This window comes from Monodelphis domestica, chromosome 1, assembly GCF_027887165.1.
Source record: "Monodelphis domestica isolate mMonDom1 chromosome 1, mMonDom1.pri, whole genome shotgun sequence".
In the NCBI taxonomy this organism is placed as follows: Eukaryota; Metazoa; Chordata; class Mammalia; order Didelphimorphia; family Didelphidae; genus Monodelphis; species Monodelphis domestica.
Genome location: NC_077227.1, coordinates 545,196,375 through 545,219,018, shown reverse-complemented (window position 1 = coordinate 545,219,018; position 22,644 = coordinate 545,196,375). Strand labels below are relative to the sequence as shown.

At 35.5% G+C, this 22,644-nt stretch overlaps 1 pseudogene; it reads right to left on the bottom strand.

The window, feature by feature from the left end:
• The window catches only part of LOC100619402 (ras association domain-containing protein 1-like), a 165,445-nt pseudogene extending 149,581 nt beyond the window's left edge, over nucleotides 1-15,864 (bottom strand).
• Nucleotides 15,865-22,644: the final 6,780 nt, after the last annotated feature.

Sequence of the window (22,644 nt, the reverse complement as noted above, 5' to 3'; positions counted from 1 at the left end):
ATTAACTCCTTTAATTTTTCCTTTGGTTTGATGAGGGAATAGGGAGTGCAGGGTAGGTATCATACAACTAGCATATGTACCCTGAATTCTTCTCTTTCAAGAATCTGAAGAGCAGTTATGTGGCAAAGTGATGGAATTTGTTCTGTTTGTCTTCAAGGGGCAAAACTAGAAGTAGTGAGTTCATAAGTTGCAGAATTTTTTTTTTAAAGCAAGAGGCACAAGCTTGAGCTCCCTTCCTGCCACCTCCAAGGCAGACTGGAGCCTGAAGAAGGGGTGGGGTAGGGAGGAGGATGTAGGGTAGGGTTGAGTCACAGCACAGGATCCCAGGATATCTTATCGGAACAGTGGGGAGACCCTGGGTGGGATTAGGTCACGAGCCACAGTCCTTGGGAGGGGGGTGTCCTTCCTTCTGTTGTTCAGACCTTACAATCCCCGCTTCTTCTACTGGCCCTTTGAGAAGTCTTTCTTCTCAGCTAGAGCTCCTCCAGGGTCAAGTTGAAGGCAAAAGCACTCATCACAGGAAGTTCTTGCCACTTTTAAAGGCTGTTTGTTCCCTTTGTAACTTCCTGTGCCTTTCTTTCACTTTTAAGGGGAACAATTATAGTTTTTAGCTTTGCTTAGGACTGCCCATGTGACAGTCAGTCAATTCTGTTTATAGTGAGTCAACTCACTATAGCACATGTCGGTCACAGACCTCCCCATACTTAAGGATAAGTGAGTTATATATACTTCTAGTGTTTAAATCTAAAAATGGTCAGAGAAGAGTTAATCCCATCTTCACAATCCCCTCTGTGTTCATTTGGGAGACTAGTCTCCCCAATTTATCATTTGACATAATTATCTTGTACCCCTAAAAATCTTCTAAATATAGTTGCATACAATATTACACCTTCTAAAATAAAACTACCATAGTTAAAAATGAGGGAAATAGAAGAAAGTTAAAGCAAAACTAATGTTTGCTAGTACATTGACAAAATCTCAATTAGGGGGCAGTTCCCTTTGGCATAAGTGTGTACATTCAAAATAACTGTTCAACCCCCTTCAGTTCAATCAATTGTACCCCAAAGTTCATTCTGGATCTTCTTGATGCAATGTAGGTTTCTGGAGGCACCTTTCTTCAAACAGTTTGTGTCTGGATTGAAGGAGTTATCAAGCTTCTTTCTCTGAAAATTTTCTTAAAATTTTTTGAAATTGTGGATATTATGAAAATATATACACTATGAATCTTTTTTAAATAAAAATTTATTGAAACAAAGATAGTCCCTAATGCTCTGAAACTGAGTATATAGAATCACATGAAATGATTCTCTGCTTTGGCTTCTCATTTATATTTTCCTTTGTTTTGCAATAATCAGTCCTTCATAGGGAGTGGAAATGAAAAAGAAAATATGCCATAACAATTCACATCTAAAGTAAAGTGTTTGTAATGTATATTGTATATTTATATGATGAGTTAGATTAACTTTACATTTCAGAGTAGCTATTTCAATACATTTCATTAGCTCCTCCTTCCTATTGAGAATCAGATTTAGTATAACTGATTTCTATTTTTATTGGAACATCTTTGTAAAATAAAATTATCTTTAAGCCAAAACATTCAATTATTAGCTCTCTTAATTTTGAAAGAAAATTTCTAATAGATTATTTAAATTTGCTCATCACTACTATATTATGTTTTATGCCAGTATAGTTAGTCAACTGTTTATTGTAGGCTTCCTCTATTTCTTCTTTCTGTCTTCTGTAGTATACTGGTGGCAACATGTTTTACATTTTTGGTCAAAACATTTCAGCTAGAAAAGTTCTCTAGCATTGTTACTCAATCCAGTTGTCAGATTTCCTTAAGTGAGTATATGTCCCAGTCAATTGGTTGGCAAAGTAAGTAGAATGCTGTACTTGAAAGGCAGGCACCCCTGAGTTCAAATTATACAATTATCTGCTGAGGAATTATATATGTCTCTCTAAGTCTCAGTTTCTTAATTTATAAATTTGGGATGATTATTATTCTACTTTCTCTCTCACCTCCTCACACAAGGTCGTTGGGATGATCAAAAGAGATAATATACCTAAAATATTTTAGAACCCTTAAAGGACTATATAATTAGTATTTATTATTAACATATAATCCCACCTAAACATTACAATATGGTTTGTGCCCTTAAAATAAAATGTAACATATAAGAAGCATAGTCCACTTATAATTTATATCAATCATTCTTTAATGATTCCAATGAGTTCAAGTTTGCCTCGTGACTTATTGATATCTGAGCTTCTTCCCTTGTTACTGAAGCAAATGTTTTCAACTCTTTAAGTTTTGTTTTGTTCTGTTTCTGGCCAAATGCAATTGTGTAATAATAATACCAGTCTTCTTGTAATCTCTATTCCTTGGGTTTCACTGCTGAAATGATACTTGAATTTGAGGTTGCATTGCTAGGAAATCTGTTCTTGGCAGCTTGACATAAGTCCAGGAAATTGACACAGATCATAATCATTTGAGTGAGATATTAGTAGAACCATATTAGATATCAGTTAATCATTGATGCAGATGCCTCACTTAATCAACATTAAAAGAGTTCAGAGGAAGGTAAAGAGGGAACTCCAATATTTAACATTCAAGGGCCTATGTCAGTTCTTCTATTCTAGATACAGAGGAATCTTTAATTTTTAAGATGTTACCTTGAAGGAATGCATTTACTCTAATTTGGAAGCATTGCTTAAACACAAACATTTTGCCCTCTGAGGAAAAATATTTCTCTGTTATTTTAACATGTTGTAAGTGCTAAAATAATGCAAGTTTTACATTCTTAGGCTAACAGAAGTTGGACATTTTTATCAAGGCATGTAATTTCCTACCAAACAGAGCTTGAATTCTAAGATTCTGCCCATTGTCAAATAGTTGAGGAGTGATGCTGGGTGAGAGAGATAACAGTTAAAATGAGACATTCAATTTCATGCTACAAGAAAATAACTCTTCTTTCCCTACCCTAACTTCCATCCTTTCCCTTATATCTTTAATGCTTTTGAAAATAGATCTAAGCAGGTCAGTAATGAATAATGAAAGAGAAAAGTTTTGACTTGAATACAAGGCAGCATAAAAAATCTTTTAAAATTCACTCCTATTTATAGAATAGTCTAATTTCTCTGGATTCAAGACACATTGCTCTATTATAATACTGTATGCTCAGGGACTACAAAAAAAAATAACATGAGCAAATCTTCTTAATTAGACTCCCAAATACTTTGTAGCTCTCAAATAATTAATCTATGAGACACAGAAATCAATTAAATAAATATTTTGAGGTTTTAAAGGAAATATTTATATACCATTCCCATTATAATGGGAATGTCAAATTTATAATGTCAAATTTAGGTTTTGTTCAATTGATATTCTAGTTTTAACAAGGAAGAAGACCTAGAAAAGAAGTTTAGAAAATATATTTGGGATAATAAAAACTGGCTGAGACATACTACAAAGCATTTTACATACATTATCTCATGTAACGTTCATAACAAACCTATAAAGTAAAAATCATGGCTTTTATGTCTCCATTTTACACATAAGGAAAAAAGAGTCAGGGTTGCTAAATAATTCATCTGTCACAGTACTACAAAGTGTTTAAACAAAAGAGTTAAAATAAGGTTATTCTTAAATGCAAGACCAAAATATTATACATATGTTATGCTGTCATTGGGTTTTAAAGTCCTCTCATTTTGAGAATATTTACAAAATGATGGGCCAATGTTACATTCCATTTCACCAAATAAAATATTTTAAATTAGTACAATATTTTTGAGCAAGGAACACATATAAAATCTTCAATGTTTTATTTCCTTTTAATTTTTTTTTAAAATTAAGTAATAAATTAGGAATATTTTGACATAGTTATAAGATTCATGTTCTTATCCTTCCCTCTTGCCTCCTCCCTCCCTGAGCTGACAAGAAATTCTATTAGGTTATACATGTATCATTGTTCAAAACCTATTTCAGTTTATTAATATTTGCAATAAAATGATCATTTAAATTCAAAATCCCTAATATACCCATAGAAAAACATGATCAAGAATATTACTTGTCTGTGTTTCTATATCTACAGTTTTTCTCTGGATGTGGAAAGTGTTCTTTCTCATAAGTCCCTCAGGATAGTCCTCGATCATTGCACTGCTGCTAATAGAGAAGTACTTTATATTTGATTGTGCCACAGTGTATCAGTCTGTGTATAATGTTCTCCTGGTTCTGCTACTTTCACTCTGTATCAATTCCTGGAGGTCATTTCAGTTCACATGGAATTCCTCCAGTTCATTATCCCATTTATCACAATAGTATTCCATCACCAACAGATATCACAATTTGTTCAGTCATTCCCCAATTGAAAGGCATCTCCTCATTTTCTAATTATTTTTACCACTACAAAAAATGTGGCTCTGAATATTTTTGTACAAATCTTTTTCCTTATTATCTCTTTGGGATACAAACCCAGCATTGGTATTCCTACATCAAAGGGCAGGCAGTCTTTTAAAGTCCTTTTCAGCATAATTCCAAATTGCCCTCCAGAATGGTTGGATCAATTGACAACTCTACCAGAAGTGTATTACTGTTCCAGTTTTGTAACATCTGCTCCAATTTTTATTATTTTCCTTTACTGTCATATTGGCCAATATGCTAGGTATAAGGTGATACACCAGAGTTGTTTTGATTTGCCTTTCTCTAATTATGAGAGATTTAAAACCCTTTTTAGGTGCTTATTAATATTATTAATTTTTCCTAATTTTGTAAAAATTTCTTGGTAGTTTTATAGTTGTGGCACTGAATAAGTGAATTAATTTGGGTAGGATTATAATTTTTTCAATATTGGCTCATCCTATCCTTAAGCAATTAATGTTTTTCTGATTATTTAGATGTAGTTTTAATTGTGTGGAAAGTGTTTTATAGTTGTGTTCATATAATTCCTATATTAGTTTTGCAAATAGATTCCTATATATTTTATATTGTCTAGGGTGATCTTAAATGGAATTTCTCTTTCCAATTCTTACTGCTCACTTGTGTTGGAAGGTGATAATTTATGTGTGTTTATTTGGTATCCTGAAACTTTGCTAAAATTGTTGATTATTTCCACTACCTCTTTAGTTGATTTTCTAGGATTCTTTAAATAGACCATCATATCATCTGCAAAGTGTGATAGTTTATTTCCTCATGGTCTAGTATAATATCTTCAATTTCTTTTTCTTCTCTCATTGCTACTTTTAACATGTTGAATACAATATCAAAAAATAGAGGTGATAATGGGCATCCTGAGTTTATTGGAATGACTTCTAACTTATCCCCATTGCAGATGAAACTTGCTGATTGTTTTAAATACATACTCTCTAAAAGGGGATTCTAAAGCACACTGGGAAAAGGGAGTTAAACATCTAAAAAGATGTTATAGATGGTTGGCTGGGGTTTTATATAACCTAGCCAGGTTAAGCTATCCTCCCCAGAGACAGAGTGTTAACCTGAGAGAGGAAGGCTAAATAACAGTTGACTGGGAATTGGCTCAATCCAGTTGAAAGTAAAGCCTCTCTCTCTCTAGGATAAACCCAAAAGGCTGTTTCTCCCCTTTATGGTTTTTCTTGATGAATCTGACTGCTTCTCAGTGAATCATAAATTTATTTGTATGCAGTGAACAAGGATAGGGTCAGAAAAGGAGATGTAGGTTTCCCTAAATTGAAAAAGGAAGGATCAATGTCTAGTGTTGTTAGCCCTCAGCTAAAGCCAAGGCCAATTTGAATCTCCTCTCTACCTAGAGGTTTTGTATGCTGTCTAATATGAGGCTAATCCACAAAATGAATGTTTCCAGATATTAGGTGAAGCAGGTGAGAAATCAGGAACTAGAAGCAACTCTGTCTATCTCAGGAAAAGTAATCTCCAAAGGTAAACTAAGCAGTTCAAATCTACTCCCTTGGTGGTCTTGTTCTTCTGCTCATGACAGGAAAGATTTCTGGACTTTGCCGATCTTAGGTTTGATAGGAAAATCTTTGGCAGGAGTGGGTTTCACCTCCAAGGGCTGGAGTAAGAGTCTCAAAGCTGCCTCTCTCCTCAGAGTTCATGAGCAACTCCTCTTGAGCTGGCAGTTCAATTCCAAAATCAACCCCCCTTCTCCAATATTCTAAGAATTCTAAGCAGGTTCTCTTCTGTCAATCACTGCTCCACCATATTCCATGGCATTTCATTGCAACTTCATTAATTTTGCCAAAATACATCTATCAACTATTTATTATGTTAGGAAAGGTCCATTTATTGTGAATCTGTCTGACCAAGGGTATTTTTTCTTAGGGAGTTCCTTGATAGCTTGTTCAATTCATTTTTTCTGAGATATAGGATTGTTTAAGTATTCTATTTCCTCTATTAATCTAGGCAGTATATATTTTTGTACATATTCACCCATTTCACCTAGATTGTCATATTTATTGCCATATATTTGTGTAAAGCAGCTCTTAATATTTACCTTAATATCTTCATTAGAGGTGAGATCACCCTTTTCATCTTTGAAACTGTTGATTGGATTTTTTCTCTTTTGTGTATTAGATTAACTAGTACTTGGTTTTATTTGTTTTTTTCAAAGTACCAGCTCTTAGTCTTATTTATTAGTTCAATAGTTCTTTAACTTTCAATTTTATTAATTTTTTCTTTTGATTTTTAGGTTTCTCAATTTGATATTTCCTGGTGTTTTTAAATTTGTTCTCTTTCTAGTTTTTTTTTTTAATTTACCTCTTCCATTTACCTCTCTGAATTGTTGATATATGCATGCAGGAAAATAAATTTCACCCTGAGTACTGTTTTGGCTGCATCCCACAGATTTTGATATATTATTTCCTCATTGTCATTCTCTTCAAGGAAATCAGTAAATATTTCTTTGATTTGTTCTCAGACCCACCAGTTTTGAAGAATTATATTATATTTAGTTTCCAATTAATTTTAAATTTGGCTTTCCATAAGACCTTATTGGTTATTATTGTTATTGTATTATTTGTCTGAAAAATTGTATTCATTATTTCTGCTTTCCTACATTTGTTTGCAATGTTTTTATGCCCTAATACATGGTTAATCTTAATATATGTGTGATGTGATACTAAAAGGGTCTATTCCTTTCTATCATTTTTCTAACATATCATTCATTTCCCTTACAGTTTTATTGTTTTGTTTGATTTATGTAGTTCTGAAAGAGGAAGTTTGAGGTCTCCCACTAATATAATTTTACTATCTATTTCCTCCTTAAGCTCCTTAAATTCTCCTTTAGAAATCTGAATGCTATACCATTTGATGCATATATGTTAAGTACTGATATTTCTTGATTATTTATACAGCCTTGCATCATGAAGTAATTAACTTTCTTATCTCTTTTATTTTATTTTTTTATTTTATTTAATTAGACAATTTAGAATATTTTCCCTTGATTACAAGAATCATGTTCTTTCCCTGCACTTCCCTCACCCCCTCCTATAGCCAACACATAATTCCACTGGGTTTTACATGTGTCCTTGAATAAAACCTATTTCCATATTTATGATGTTTGCACTTGGGTAATCATTTAGAGTCTATAACCCAGATCATATCCCCATTGACCCATGTAATCAAGCAGTTGTTTTACTTCTTTGTTTCTAATACCACAGTTTTTCCTCTGAATATGGATAGTGTTCTTTCTTATAAATCCCTACAAATTGTATTGGATCATTGTATTGCAACTAATAAAGAAGTCCATTATATTCGATTGTACCACAGTATATCAGTCTATGTATACAATGTTCTCCTGGCTCTGCTCCTTTCACTCTGCATCAATTTCTGGAGGTGATTCTAGTTCACATGAAATTACTCCAGTTTATGATTCCTTTGACCACAATAGCATTCCATCACCAACGTATACCACAATTTGTTCAGCCATTCCCCAATTGGAACTCATCCCCCATTTTCCATTTTTTTGCCACCACAAAGAGCGCAGCTATGAATATTCTTGTACAAGTCTTTTTCCTTATTAACTCTTTGGGGTACAAACCCAGTAGTGCTATGGCTGGATCAAAGGGTAGAAAGTCTTTTAGTGACCTTTGGGCATAATTCCAAACTGCCCTCAAGAATGACTGTATCAATTCACAACTCCACCAGCAACGCATTAATGTCCCAATTTTGCCAAATCCATTCCAACATTCATTACTTTCCTTTGCTGTCATGTTAGTCAATCTCCTAAATTTGAGGTGGCACCTCAGAGTTGTATAGATTTGCACTTCTCTGATTATAAGAGATTTAGAATATTTTACATGTGCTTATTAAGAGTTTTGATTTCTTTATCTGAAAATTGCCTATTCATGCTCCTTGCCCATTTGTCAATTAGGAATGGCTTGATTTTTTCATACAATTGATTTAGCTCTTTATAAATTTGAGTAATTTGATCTTTGTCAGAGGTTTTTGTTAAGAAATTTTTTTCCAATTTGTTGATTCCCTTTTTATTTTGATTTGGTTACATTGATTTTGTTTTCACAAAAACTTTTAAATTTAATGTAATCAAAAGTATTTATTTTATACTTTGTAATTTTTTCTAACTCTTGCTTGGTCTTAATTTTTTTTTCTTTCCCAAAGATCTGACAAGTATACTATTCTGTGTTCACCTAGTTTACTTATAGTTTCCTTCTTTATATTCAAGTCATTCACCCATTCTGAGTTTATTTTGGTGTAGGGTGTGAGATGTTGATTCAAACCCATGATCTCCTATACTGCTTTCCAATTTTCCCAGCACATTTTGTCAAAAAGTGGATATTTGTCTTATCCTACCCAGGAGCAATTAATTGTTTTTCCAATTATTTAGATCTAGTTTTAATTGTGTGGAAAGTGTTTTGTATTTCATATAATTCCTATATTTGTCTTGGCAGATAGATTACTAAGTATTTTATATTATCTAGAGTGATTTTAAATGGTACTTCTCTTTCCAATTCTTGTTGCTCAGATGTGTTAGAAATTTATAGAATTGCTGATGACTTATGTGGGTTTATTTTGTATCCTGCAACTTTACTAAAGTTGTTGATCATTTCCACTAGATTTTTAGTTGATTCTCTAGAATTCTTTATCTAGACCATCATATCATCGGCAAAGAGGAATAGCTTTGTTTCCTCATTGCCTAGTACTTCAATTTCTTTTTCTTCTCGAATTACGAATGCTACTGTTTTTAGTATAATGTTAAATAATAGAGGTGATAATGGGCTTCCTTTTTTCACTCCTGATCTTGTTGGGAAGGCTTCTAGTTTATCCCCATTGTAGATGATGTTTGCTGATGGTTTTAGATATATACTGTCTTTTTTTTTTTATTTTTAGGAAAGACCCTTCTATTTCTATACTATCTAGTGTTTTCAATAGGAATGAATGTTGTGTTTTCTCAAAGGCTTTTTCTGCATCTATTGAGACAATCATATGATTTTTGTTGCTTTGCTTGTTGATGTGGTCCATTATGTGAATGGTTTTCCTAATATTGAATCTTCCTTGCACTCCTTGTATTAATCCCATATGATCCTAATGAATAACTCTTGTGATCAGTTGCTGGAGCCTTTTTCCTAGAATTCTACTTAAGATTTTTGCATGTATATTTATTAAGGAGATTGATCTATAATTTTCTTTGTCTGTTTTTGATCTGTCTGGCTTTGGAATCAGTACCATATTTGTGTCATAAAAGGAATTTGGTAGAACTCCTTCTTTGCTTATTCTGTCAAATAGTTTGTATAATATTGGGATTAGTGGTTCTTTGAATGTTTGGTAAAATTCACTTGTGAATTCATCAAGTCCTGGGGATTTTTTCTTAGGGAGTTCTTTGATGGTTTAATCAATTAATTTTTCTCATATGGGATTAAGACTTATATTTCTCCTGTTAATCTAGGCAATTTATATTTCGGTAAATATTCATCCATATCACCTAGATTGACATATTTGTTGTCATATAACTATGCAGAATAGTTTTTAATGATTGCATTAATTTTGCTTCATTAGAAGTAAGGTCTCCCATTTCATCTTTGATACAGTTAATTTAGTTTTATTTTTTTCCCTTTTTTATTATATTGAGCAGTACTTTTTCCATTTCATTTGTTTCATCAAAATACCTTCTAGTCTTAATTATTAATTCAATAATTCTTTCACTTTAGATTTTATTAATTTCTAGTTTAATTTTCAGGATCTCTAATTCAGTTTTCATCTGAGATTTTTCATTTGTTCACTTTCAGGTTTTTTGATTTGCATATCCAATCCATTTACCTCTGCCCTCACTAATTTGATAATATATGAACTCAAGAATATAAATTTCCCCTTTAGTACTGTTTGGCTGCATCCCATAGATTTTAAAAGGATGTCTCATAATTGTCATTTTCTTCAATGAAATTATTGTTTCTATGATTTGTGCTTTAACTGATTTTGGAGAAATATATTATTTAATTTCCAATTAATTTTTGATTTTCTTCTCCAGCTACAATTTTTTCATTATGATCCAGAAAGGTGGCATTTATTATTTCTGCTCTTTTGTACTTGTTTGCCATGTTTTTATGGCCTAGTACATGGCCAATCTTTGTGAATATACCCTGTGCTGCTAAAAAGAAGGTGTATACCTTTGTATTGTTTAGAATCTTGTACCCTAGAGACTACATTACCCACAATCCCATTTTCCTTTTTGTGCATCTCCTTAAGTGGAGGGAGCTGGGTGTTTCTGTTTCTATCCACAGGGGCTTTCTCTAGCTTGGGCTAGTGGGAAAGAGGGGTTTTTTGAGTGTTTGCTGGAGTTTTTTTTTAATTCCTCTTAGCTCTAAGAGAATTTTAATAAATACTATTAAAATAATACTTTAAGTATTGAATATAAATTTTAATCTTTATACCTTTTTTCTATTTATTTTTTCTCCATATATCTATTAACTATAATTTTTCTAAGATTTCATTCACATCTCTTACCTGTTTCTTATTTATTTTTAGTTTGATTTATCTAGATTTGATAGAGAAAAGTTCAGGTCTCCCACTAGTATAGTTTTACTATCTTTTTTCCTCCTTTAATTCTACTAGTTTCTCCTTTAGAAATCTGAATGCTATTCCATTTGGTGCATACATGTTGATTACTGATATTTCCACCTTGTCTATAATGCCTTTTATCAGGATATAATTACCTTCCCTATCTATTTTAATCATATCTCTTTTTAGTTTGGCTTCATCAGATATCATGATTGCAATTCCACCTTCTTTTTCCCAACTGAGGTCCAATAGATTTTGCTTTTGATAATTACCCTGTCAGTGTCTACCTACGTCATGTGTATTTCTTCATTTTCAACTTTCTTCTTTCACTATATCCTTTTAAACCAGTGGTTTGCTTTTAATCAGTCCCCCTAAACCACACCCTTATTATTCTTCCTGCTCTACCCCCCCCTCCCTTTTGGTTCCCTTATTCTTATTTATTTGTAGGGTCTGTTAAATTCACTCCACCCTCTCTTTTCCTTCTTTTTTTGTACTCTCCACCTTCCCTGCTTGGTTTTTCCCTTCTTACTTTCCCTGTAGGGTAAGATAGAATTTGATATTCCAATGGATCTAGACACTCTTCCTTCTCAGAATTGATTTCACTGAGAGTAAGGTTTAAGCATTACCTGTTAGCACTCTCTTCCTCTCCTTTTTATAATAGTATTCTTCCCCCCCCACCTGCCTCTTTATGTGATATAGATTATTCTACTTATCTTATTCTTTCAACTTTCTCTTGTTGCCATTTTCTATTACCTCCTCCCTTTTTCTTTTTTTGAATATCATCTTGGACAACTTATTACCCAAATCTCTGCCTATGAATGATTCCTCTGATGAATATAATAGTGAATATAATTTTTGACAGTTACAAATAATATTTTTTCATAGTTTAAAATAAACAATTTGATCTTCTTGAAGATCTTAAAGAAGAAAATTTAATTAAAAAAATAAAACAATTTTTGCCTTTCCCCTCTCTTTCTTATTTACCTATTCATGTTTCTCTTGATTTTTGTGTTTGGATATCAAACTTTCCACTTAGTTCTTATCTTTTTTTTTAATGAATCCTTGGGGATTTTCTATTTTGTTGAATCTTTATACTTTCTTCTGGAAATATATAGTCAGTTTTGGTGGGTATGTGATCCTTGGTTGAAGGCCCATTTCTCTTGCCTTTCTGAATATCATATTCCAAGCCTTGAGGCCCTTTAGTGTGGAAGCTGCCAGATCTTGTGTAATGCAGATGGGTGCTCCTTGATATCTAAATGGTCTCTTTTTGGCTTCTTGTAAAATTTTCTCCATATCTTGGAAGCTCTTAAATTTTGCAATTATATTCCTGGGGGGTTGTCTTTTTTGGTTTTTGTGTAGAGGGTGTTGTATGAACTCTTTCAATGTCTATTTTGTCCTCTTGTTCAAGAACATCAGAACAGGTTTCTTGGATAATTTCTTGTATGATGTCCTCATTTCTGTTTATTTCTGGGTTTTCAGGTAGAACAATGATTCTCAACTTGTCTGTTGGAGACCAGTTTTCATTTTCTATCATCTTATCAGTGTGATATTTTGTTTTCTTCTAATTTGTAAGTCTTTTGATTTTGATTTATTAATTCTTCCTGTTTTGAGAGATCATTGGCTTTTAATTGCCTAATTTAAAGACTGGTTTTCCCCTAGAATCTTTTGATTTTCCTTTTTTGGTTTGGTCTATCCTGCTTTTCATGGTTTCAAAGTATTTAATTTTGGTTTCCAGTTGGGAGTTCCAGTCCTTTAAACTGTTATTTTCTTTTCAAATATTTCCACTTTTCTTGTCAAATTTCTTCCATCTTTTTCATGACCTCCAATTTAAATTCTTTAGAGCTTGTGGCCAAATTTCCATTTTTGGGGAAATTTTGGATGCATTTATTTGTTTGTACTCTTCTGCTATTTCCTCTGTAATCTGAATTTTTCCTGCATAAAAATCTTCTTGTTCTTCTTGGTGTTGGGAAGTCATTTTTTTCCTGGGCATTGTTTGCCATCACTATGCTGGTTTTTCCTTCCCTTCCTTTTCTTCCCTTTCTAGTCAGAAGTCTGAATGAGAAGGCAGGCTCTCTGTGTATCAAGGTAAGGAACACAGTTTTTGGCTGAAGCCACGTCTCATGTCTCTGAGGGTTTTACTATTTGCTGCCCTTCTCTGAGCTATCTCCAGGTGTACACAAGGTCTGTGCTCCTCAGCCTGCTGGGGTCTCAAGTGTAGCTGCTCTCAGGGGTAGGACCTTGGTAGTCTTAGTCAGCTGCCAAGGACCTAGAAGTGCCCCTTCCTTGCTCCCTGATTCTAGTGAACTGGCTCTGACTCTAGAGCACTGACTCTCTGTGTATGGGGTAGGGGAGGGTTTATCAGCTCATGTTTTGGTGGAACCTATTTCACCCCCTTATAGTATGGAAATGCCCTAAGCCTGTGTACTTTTAATGCTGCACCCTTCTGTGGAGTCCCTTTATTGATATGAATTTGTTCATTTTTTGTTTGTTTTTTGGCCTTTTGAGGTAGTCTGTATTGGTAGGTGATGAGGAGACATAGAGTCCTGCATCTACACTGCTGGTATGTTTGCCTGGAATTCTCTTCCTTATCTCTTTTAATATGTTCTATTTCTGCTTTAGTTTTGTCTGAGATTATAATTGCTACTTTTACCTTCTTTGTCTCAGTTACAGCCCAGTAAATTCTGCTCCATCATCTTACCTTTAACCTGTATATGTCTACGTGTCCCAAGTGTGTTTCAAGTAGACAACATAGTGTAAGATTCTGATTTTTAAACCATTCTGCTATCAGCTCCCTTTTTATTGGTGAGGTCATCCCATTCCCATTCACAGTTCTGATTACCGTTTTTCTATCCCTCTCCATTTTCACTTCCTTCTTTGATTTTGCCTTTTCTCTTATCCCTCTTATCCTCCCTTCCAACTTTTCATTTTAATTGGTCTCCTCCCTTTCCCCTCCCTAATGTTAATCCCTTTCCCACCTCTCTCTTCTTATTATTCCCCTCTTACTATAATGCCTTTTAAACAACCCCCAAACTCTCCCTCTCTTGTATTGCTGCTCCCCATCCTACCAGCATGGTTATTACCCTTCTACTTCCCTATAGGGGGCAATACAATTCTCTGACCCAATACATCTGATTATTATTCCTTCTCTGAGCCAATTCCAAAGAGCATAAGATTTAATATTACCTGTCTTCATCTTCTTTCCCCCCCTTCCATATTTTTGGTCTTCTCCCTCTCTCTGTCATGTTATTTTTTATGAAAAATATATTTACCACATTTTGTCTCTTTTCTCATTTCTCTCAATATTATCCTCTTTTTTACCCCTTACATATATATTTATATATCTTCCTATATGGAAGATACCTATAAGCTCTAGGTATACCTCTAGCTACCCTAATAATAATAACAATTCTTAAGAGTTAACAATATCTTTTCAGATAGGGAATACAAAGTATTTGAACTTATTGGGTAACTTATTTTTTTTTCTTTCTTCATTACTTTTTGTTGATTCTCTTGTGTTCTATATTTGGGCACCAAATTTTCTGTTTATGTCTGGTGTTTTCTTCAGGAATGGTTGGAAATCTTCTTTTTAATTAAATGACCATATTTCCCCCTGCAAGAATATGGTCAATATATCTGGGTAGTTGATTCTTTGGTGTAGACCCAATTCCCTTGCTTTCAAGAATATCATATTCCATGGCTTCTGGTCATTCAGTGTGGATGCATTCAGGTCCTGTGCAATCCTGACTGTGGCTCCATGATATCTGAATTGTTAAATTTAACAGTTTGTATTATCTTTTCTTTGGTCTGGAAGTTCTTCAAATTAGCTATAATATTCATGGACATTGTCAAATGGGGATTTAATGTAAGAAGTTATGAAGATTCTTTCAATCTCTACATCCTTGTTCAAGAATTTTGGGGAAGTTTTCTTGGATAATTACATGTAGAATGAAGTCCAGGTTTTTTCTTTCATCATTATTTTCCTGTAGTCCAATAATGGAACTATTTCACTGGTTTGTTATTTATCAATGAGATGTTCCATATTTTCCTGGACTTTTTCATTCTTTTAATTTTGTTTTATAGATTCTTGCTGCCTTGTGAAGCCATTCCCTTTTAATTGTTTGATTCTCATTTAAAAAATTAATTTCATCCCTAACTTTTTGATCCTCCTTTTCCTTTTGCTCTATTTTTCTTTGTAGGTAATTGTTTTTAATCTTTTACTCTTTGCTTCATTTTTTAACTGGTCAATTATGGCTTTGAAGACACTATTTTATTGTTTTATTTCATGTTCCTTGTTTCCAGATAACCCATTTTGGTTTTAAAGTTCTTTTCCTAATTTTCTTCAACTTCTCTTAATTGTTTCTTTAATTGTGCTTTGAGTTATTCCAGAGCCTGAGTCCAATTCACTGGAGTTCCTTGGTTTTTAACTTGGTATTCTGTGATCTTCCTCTGTTCCATTTGTTCTTTGTTCTTTACCTAAATATAAATTGCTGAATGTAATTTCATTTTTCTTTTTTGGTTGTTTACTCATTTTCCCCCTTCTTTTCTCCTCCTTATTGACTGTATTCTTGCTCCTCTGTTTATTTTCGGAATCTCTTTTTTTGGTCTTTTATGCCCTGAAGGAATTTCTTCTCTGCTGTGCTGATTAACTGGATTAGGCTGATGGAACTGACCTATTGTATTAATAAGCCCTGAAGACACATATTTCCCAGCTGTCTGCAGATGCTGAAGTTGAAAGGGAAGGTGTTGAGGCTGACAGTAGTAGTTAGCCTTGGTCCTCCTTTCTACTCTGTTCTGCCACCCACCTCTCTGCCAGCTGCCTGGTAAGAGCCTGAGCTTTCCATGGTGGTACCAAGGTACTCCATCATGGTTGTAGGTTTCCACCTAGGACCCCAGTCAGTCAGGTTCCTATCTTAGATCTCAGCACAGCAGTTGAGGGAGGGGTGTTGGATCTTTGCCTTATACCTGAGAATTCAATTTTATCTACACGCCTTTCAGGTTGAATCAAGTAAGAGTGACCTATGGCTCTACTTGTTGAGTTTGGGTTTATGTCTATTTTGTTTTGCTCTTCTTTTTTTTTTTGCTAGCTTTTCTGCCCTCTAGAGGGTTTTTTTTTTCCTCTGCACTATTGATAAACTGAATTAAGTCAGTTGTACTGATGTGGAGAACTGAATGTGCCCTGAGGTAAAAACTTCCAGAGGCAGAGGCCTAAGATGGAGTTGTGGTGGCTGAAGACTATGGCTAACCTGCCCTCTTCTCTCCTTCTCTCCTTTTGCTGCCTTCTTGCCAGCTATGGTCAGATCCCTGAGTTTCATGTACCTGTAGTAGCAAGGTACTCTGTCCCTTGGAGCCCTCACCCTGATATTCCACCAACCACCCTAGTCTCAGCACAGTAGGTAGGGGAGGGGAAATGGTACCTTCATTCTTCAAACCTCTCTGTGTACCTTTTAAGTTGAATGAGCAGAAGGGTCCTACAGCTCTGTCTTGTTGTTGGATTTAGTTTTCTGTCCCCCTTAAAGCACTTTGTTTTTTATTTTTGTGGAAAGCTTTTCATAGAGGAATCAATGTTTGCTGCTTCTTAACTGCCATCTTAACTCTCCCCTACCCCAACCCCACCAAGGACCTCCAGTCTCTTGGCCTGGCTCTCAAACTACTGAGTTACCCAACTGCCCCCTGGATGATGTGTTTGAGAGTATTGGAAATGAACAGTAAGAATGAGTAATTAGAAATTTGAAATTTCTACTACTGATGTCTACTGAAGAGCAACTATTTTTCTTTGGACATGGACATATGTGAGTCCTGAACTCTCATTAATTTAAAATTTTATCTATATAAAATGAGCCTTCAACAAATATCCCCATAATAAAATGAATGAAAAATTCAGAATGTAAAAAATCATATATGATAATTTTAAATGCCAAATAAAATTTAGGGAAACTGAAGATAATTTGGGTTTTTTTGCACATATAAGTACAAAATGCTTTCCTTTCAGTATTTTAAGAAAACCTGCTGAGTGTTTTCTTTTTTTAATGAATTAGAGGTTATGCTTAGAAAACCTATATTTTCCCCCCACTGTTTAGTATCTATTATGTAATTAATTCAATGTTTATGTGTTTTGTTAAGTAACTCAACCGAAGATCATACAAAGTTGGGACAACAACCCAAATAATCTGGCTCAATGCCTAGTGCACATTACAGCAAATGTAAAAACTTTCATCTTGAAATAGTTGGGAAAATGAAGAACCAACAATCAAAGGAATTCAGTTGGTACCTGGTTTTTCCTCTTATAAATTATGTGACTTGGGGATTAATTAAATTCACCTCTTTTGACCTTCATTTCTTCATCTGTAAAAGGAAGGGGTAGAATAGGTAATCTATAAGTTACTGTCCAGTCTTTCTATCTATGATTCTATGACAGATAATGAATAGGGATAATTTCAAATGGCAGCTGGAAAAGGTTGGAATGAAATGTTTGTTGAGGGAGTGATCAACCAAAACTTCACTGAAGAACAATACCAGAAGTACTGACAAAAACACTACACAATGTTCCAAATGAATCTGTCTTTAAAATATCTCTGTACACATTCTATGGTATGGCTATGTTATTACATCTGAGGTAGGGGTATATATTGGTTTCACTCAATTGGAGAAGAGAACAGTGAAGAGTCACACTTCACAGAGTGAACTTTGTGCTAAAAGATGAAAAGTATAATTGAAAAATGAATACTCAATGCTTTTCAAATGCAGGACACTGTGTGAGAGAGGAAAACCCAGAGATTTTTGGAAATGGAAAATCCTAGAATGGCTGCAAAGATTCCAACAGCAGCAGGGGATGGGCTGAGAAAATTTGGAATCATGAGGAAAGGAACCCAGAGGGAGGCAGTTGGAGTCAAGGTCTCTGACTTTGAGACAGCTACTGAGAAGGTCCAGTCTTTGACTGGGTCCTGATCCCAAGAAACCCTTTCTTTCATTAACTACTGATTTCTATCCCCCCAAAAACCTCCAACAAGTGGACAAAGACTGAAAAAGAAGAGAGTCCACAAGAAGAATCATCACGGTCCCCTCACCTGAACTGAGGTACCTGCTGGGTAAGTCTAAAGCCAGGGTTCATCATTCTGAACCCCTCAGGGGCTTGAGGCCATTAAGCACAACTCATCTCAATTTAGCAGGGAAGTATTTAGACAGTAAGGGACTCCCCCTTCCTCTTCCCCTTTGCCTCAATCTACCAGCTTTTCCCAACTTCATCCTACATTCCCGTTACATTAGAATAAATTCTTTTATCCACTACAACTGACTAAAGACTGAATAGAGGGCAATTATAACTGAGGCAGGGGAGTGAGGTGATCTCTCTCCCCCTAAAGAAAGAACTTTACTGGGTAGAAATAGCTTAGCTCTGGGGACTAACAAGGCAGTTTTAGTGAGGGGCCATCACGGACTGATGGCTGAAGAAGGGAAAACCATAGATTCAGTCTCCTTCTCTTTCCTTGCCAGACTTTAATATCAGATACCACTTCTTTGCCTTGCCTTAAGGGGGAGAGGGCTCCATTCTCTCTCTTTCTTTTAACACCAAATACACTTCTCTATTACAACACCCTGATTTCCTTTCATTTTCAAATCACACATACCTTAGCCTGAATGCACAGTCATCTTGCATTGCATTATTCTTCTCTGATTTTACTCAGGAGACTTGCCATTAATTAATTAATTAATTAATTAATTAATTAATTAATTAAACTAGTTAATTTCTTTTATACCAGGTTTCTGATTTCATTGGAGAAGACAATTAACTAACAGTGAGGAAATACTCCCCAAAAGGAAAGATCAACAAGTGCTCTGCTTGGTTTTGAGAGTTGTCCAAAGTACTGAGAGATTATATGATATCCCCAATCAGTATATGGAAGGACTCTAATTTGGTCCCTTTGGAGTTTTTTTATTTGCATTTCTAATTCTTTGATCTCTGCTCTCCCTAGTTTGTTAATATATGTACTCAGGGATATGAATTTACCTCTGATTACTGCTTTGGCTGCATCCCAAAAGGTTTGAAAGGATGCCTCACCATTGTCATTTTCCTCGATGAAATTATTAATTGTTTGTATGATTTCTTCTCTAACTAAATGATTTTGGAGTATCATATTGTTTAATTTCCAATTAATTTTTGATTTGGTTTTCCACGTACCATTACTGATCATTATTTTATTGCCTTGTGATCTGAAAAGGCTGCATTTATTTTTTCTGCTTTTCTGCATTTGTATGCCATGTTTCTGTGACCTAGTGTATGGTCAATCTTTGTGAATGTGCCCTGTGGTGCTGAGAAGAAGGTGTATTCCTTTTTGTCCCTATATATTTTTCTCCATATATCTATTAATTCTAATTTTTTTAAGATTTCATTGACTTCTTTTACCTCTTTCTTATTTATTTTTTTATTTGATTTATCTAAATTTGATAATGGTTGGTTCAAGTCTCCCACTAATATGGTTTTACTGTCTATTTCTTCCTCCAATTCTCCTAGTTTATACATTAGAAGTTTGGGTGCTATATTTAGTGATATTTCCTCATTATCTAAAGTCCCTTTTAACAAAATATCATTACCATCCCTATCCCTTTTAATCAGGTCTATTTTTGCTTTGGCTTTATCAGATATCATGATTGCCACTCCTGCCCTCTTTCTGTCATTTGAGGCACAGAAGGTCTTACTCCATCCTTTAATTCTGACCTTGTAGGTGGCTACCCGCCTCATGTGTGTTTCTTGAAGACAACATATGGTAGGGTTTTGGATTCTAATCCATTCTGCTATTCGTCTATGTTTTATGGGTGAGTTCATCCCATTCACATTCAAAATTATGATTGTCAATTGTGGACTCCCTGGAATTTTGATATCCTTCCCTAATTCTAACCTTTCTTCTTCAGCTCTACCTTTTAATCCAGTGATTTACTTTAAATCAGTCCCTCTTGTCCCCTCCCTTCATATGTTTCCCTTTCTAGCCCCTGCCTTTTTTCCCTCCCCCTCCCCCTCTCTTTCCCTCCCTTTTTTGTGTTCCATCCCCCCCTACCCCCTTGGTTTCCCCTTCTCCCTACCCTTGTTGGGTAAGATAGAATTCAAGATCCCAATGGATCTGGATGTTCTTCCCTCTCAGAGTTGATTTCCATGAGAGTAAGGTTTAGGTAAAAACACTCTTCCTCTCCTTCTTATAAGAGTTTTCTTCCCCTCCCCTTCCCCTGTGAATCTTTGGGTGAGAAAGATTATTCTATTTGGTTTTTCTTTTCCCCCTATTTACACATTACATTTTCCCCACATGTTAATATAGATAAATTGATATAAATGTAGACTTTATATAAGAGAGTTTGAATAAAAGAAAAAAGATAGCATTTTTCTCCTTTTACATTTCCTTCATATTTGCCTTTTCAGGTATTCGATGCTCTTTGTTTTTCGATATTGAACTTTCCACAGAGCTCTGGTCTTTTCTTTGCAAAAACATGGAAATCTTCTATTTTGTTGAATGCCCATACTTTCCCTTGGAAGTATATAGTCAGTTTTGATGGGTAGCTGATTCTTGGTTGAAGACCCAGCTCTCTTGCCTTTCTGAAAATCATGTTCCATGCCTTACGATCATTCAGAGTGGAACTTGTAAGTTCTTGTGTGACCCTGATTGGCATTCCTTTATATTTGTATCATCTTTTTCTGGCTTCTTGTAAGATTTTTTCTTTTGCTTGAAAGCTTTGGAATTTGGCAATTACATTCTTGGGAGTTGTCTTTTGGGGATTTAGTGTAGAGGGTGTTCTGTGAACTCTTTCAGTGGCTGTATTGTCCCCTTGTTCTACAATCTCTGGGCGATTTTCTTTGATTATATCTTGTATTACGATGTTGAGTTTGCTGTTTATATCTGGCTTTTCTGGTAGTCCAATTATTCTTAAATTATCTCTTCTCCCTCTATTTTCCAAGTCAATGTCATTGTCAGTGAGATATTTTATGTTCTCTTCTAATTTCTTGGTCTTTTGTCTTTGCTTTATTAATTCTTGCTCGTTGTCTTCCAGTTGGCTGATTCTGACCTTTAAAGCCTGGTTTTCCTTTTCAGTTTGGTCCAACAGGTTTTGTAGATGCATGAATTTCCTTTGCATTATTTCCCACTTTTCCTCCCAGAAGGCTTCCATCTTTTTGATCATTTCTGATTCAAATTCTTCATGGATTAGTGTAGAGTTTCCATTTCCATTGGAAGGTTTCAGGGCATTTGCTTGTGTTTCCTCTTCTATCTCCTCTGCATTTTGTATTTTTGCTCCATAAAATGTGCCCAAAGTCACCCCCTTCTTCTTGTTTTTCTTGGCTTTTTGAGACTTTTCTGTGCTGTTTGCCATCTCTATCTGAGTGTGGAAGACTAGCTTTTCTTATCTCTGTCTGGTGTTCAGAGGCATTAGCCCTGGACAAATTGTCAGTTCTATACAGTTGTTGTTCTGTCTTCCTGGGGAAGCCAGGGATTACTGGTGTTTTGGTGTTACTGCCCTCCTCAGTTCCCTCCCGATGCCTCTCCATTGCCTTACTTCCACACTCTGAGCCTGGCTTGCCACTCTCTGCAAGGTATCTCAGTGCCTTTGCGGGCCAGAACCTGGCCAAAATAGCCTCCACTCTGAGGTGGGAGGGGCCATGGCTTCCCAGAGCTCCAAGGGCTCCTGATAGGATTAACTTCAGCTGGGTTGGGCTTAGTATGCCCTGAAGCAGGGACCTTCCGTGAGACTGTAAAAAATAGACTCGAATACAGGACTACAATCCCCATGAGCCTTTGCTCCACTTCCCCAGAATGCCTGGGAATCTCACCTGGGCCGAGATCGAGGAGGTATTGAAGTTGATTCAAAGGCTTTTGAAGTGTCTTGGGCTCTTTTTGGACTTCCGTTTGGAGCAGGCTCGTCTCTTGCGTGATGTGAGGTTATTTTGTCTAGGCCTCTGGCCTAGGCACATGTTTCTTACTTGTATATTCTTTAATCTTTAGCCTTTAATAAACCTCTAAAAAATATAATACTCCTTGCAGAGAGAAACTAATTTCTACCTGCCTCAGATGCCTCAGTCTCCCCATCTCCCCTAAATTTTAATCTTTACAGATGGCAACCATTAGATTGGATGAGAACTTCTCGAGAATTTTTTTTTTAAAGCCAAGGTTCTCCAAGATGCTCTTTAGAAAACCATCTTGATCAGCTCCTGCCTGCAGCCCTCTCCGGCTCCTGCTTCTGCTCCTGACCCTCCTCACCTGGTACCTGGTCCCGGCCTTGCCCACGCCCGCAGCTGCTCCTGCTCCTGGCCTCTCACTGGCCCGCTGCCTGCCTATTTCTGTGCCCCAGACCCAGAAGCGTGACCCCAGCCGGCTCAGCACCCAGATCCTTGGAGCAGATCGCTGAGGACTCATTGCGACCAGCTGGTAACAGTATTGGCCACGTGGGCGGAGGGGAGAGACCAGAGGGAAAGGAGACCAGGTAATTTTCCCTTAGGCTAAGCCTCCACGTGGATGGGGGTATTGGCCACAGGGTGATCAGAGGGGAAAGAGAGAAAAGACTAGAGATCAGAAACATCTTTTCAAACAGAAACCTAAAAAGCAATGGGCTGTTTAAAAGGATTTTTGACTCTTCTGGCAGTTTCATTGATTTTGCCTGCCTGTCTGGGAGCA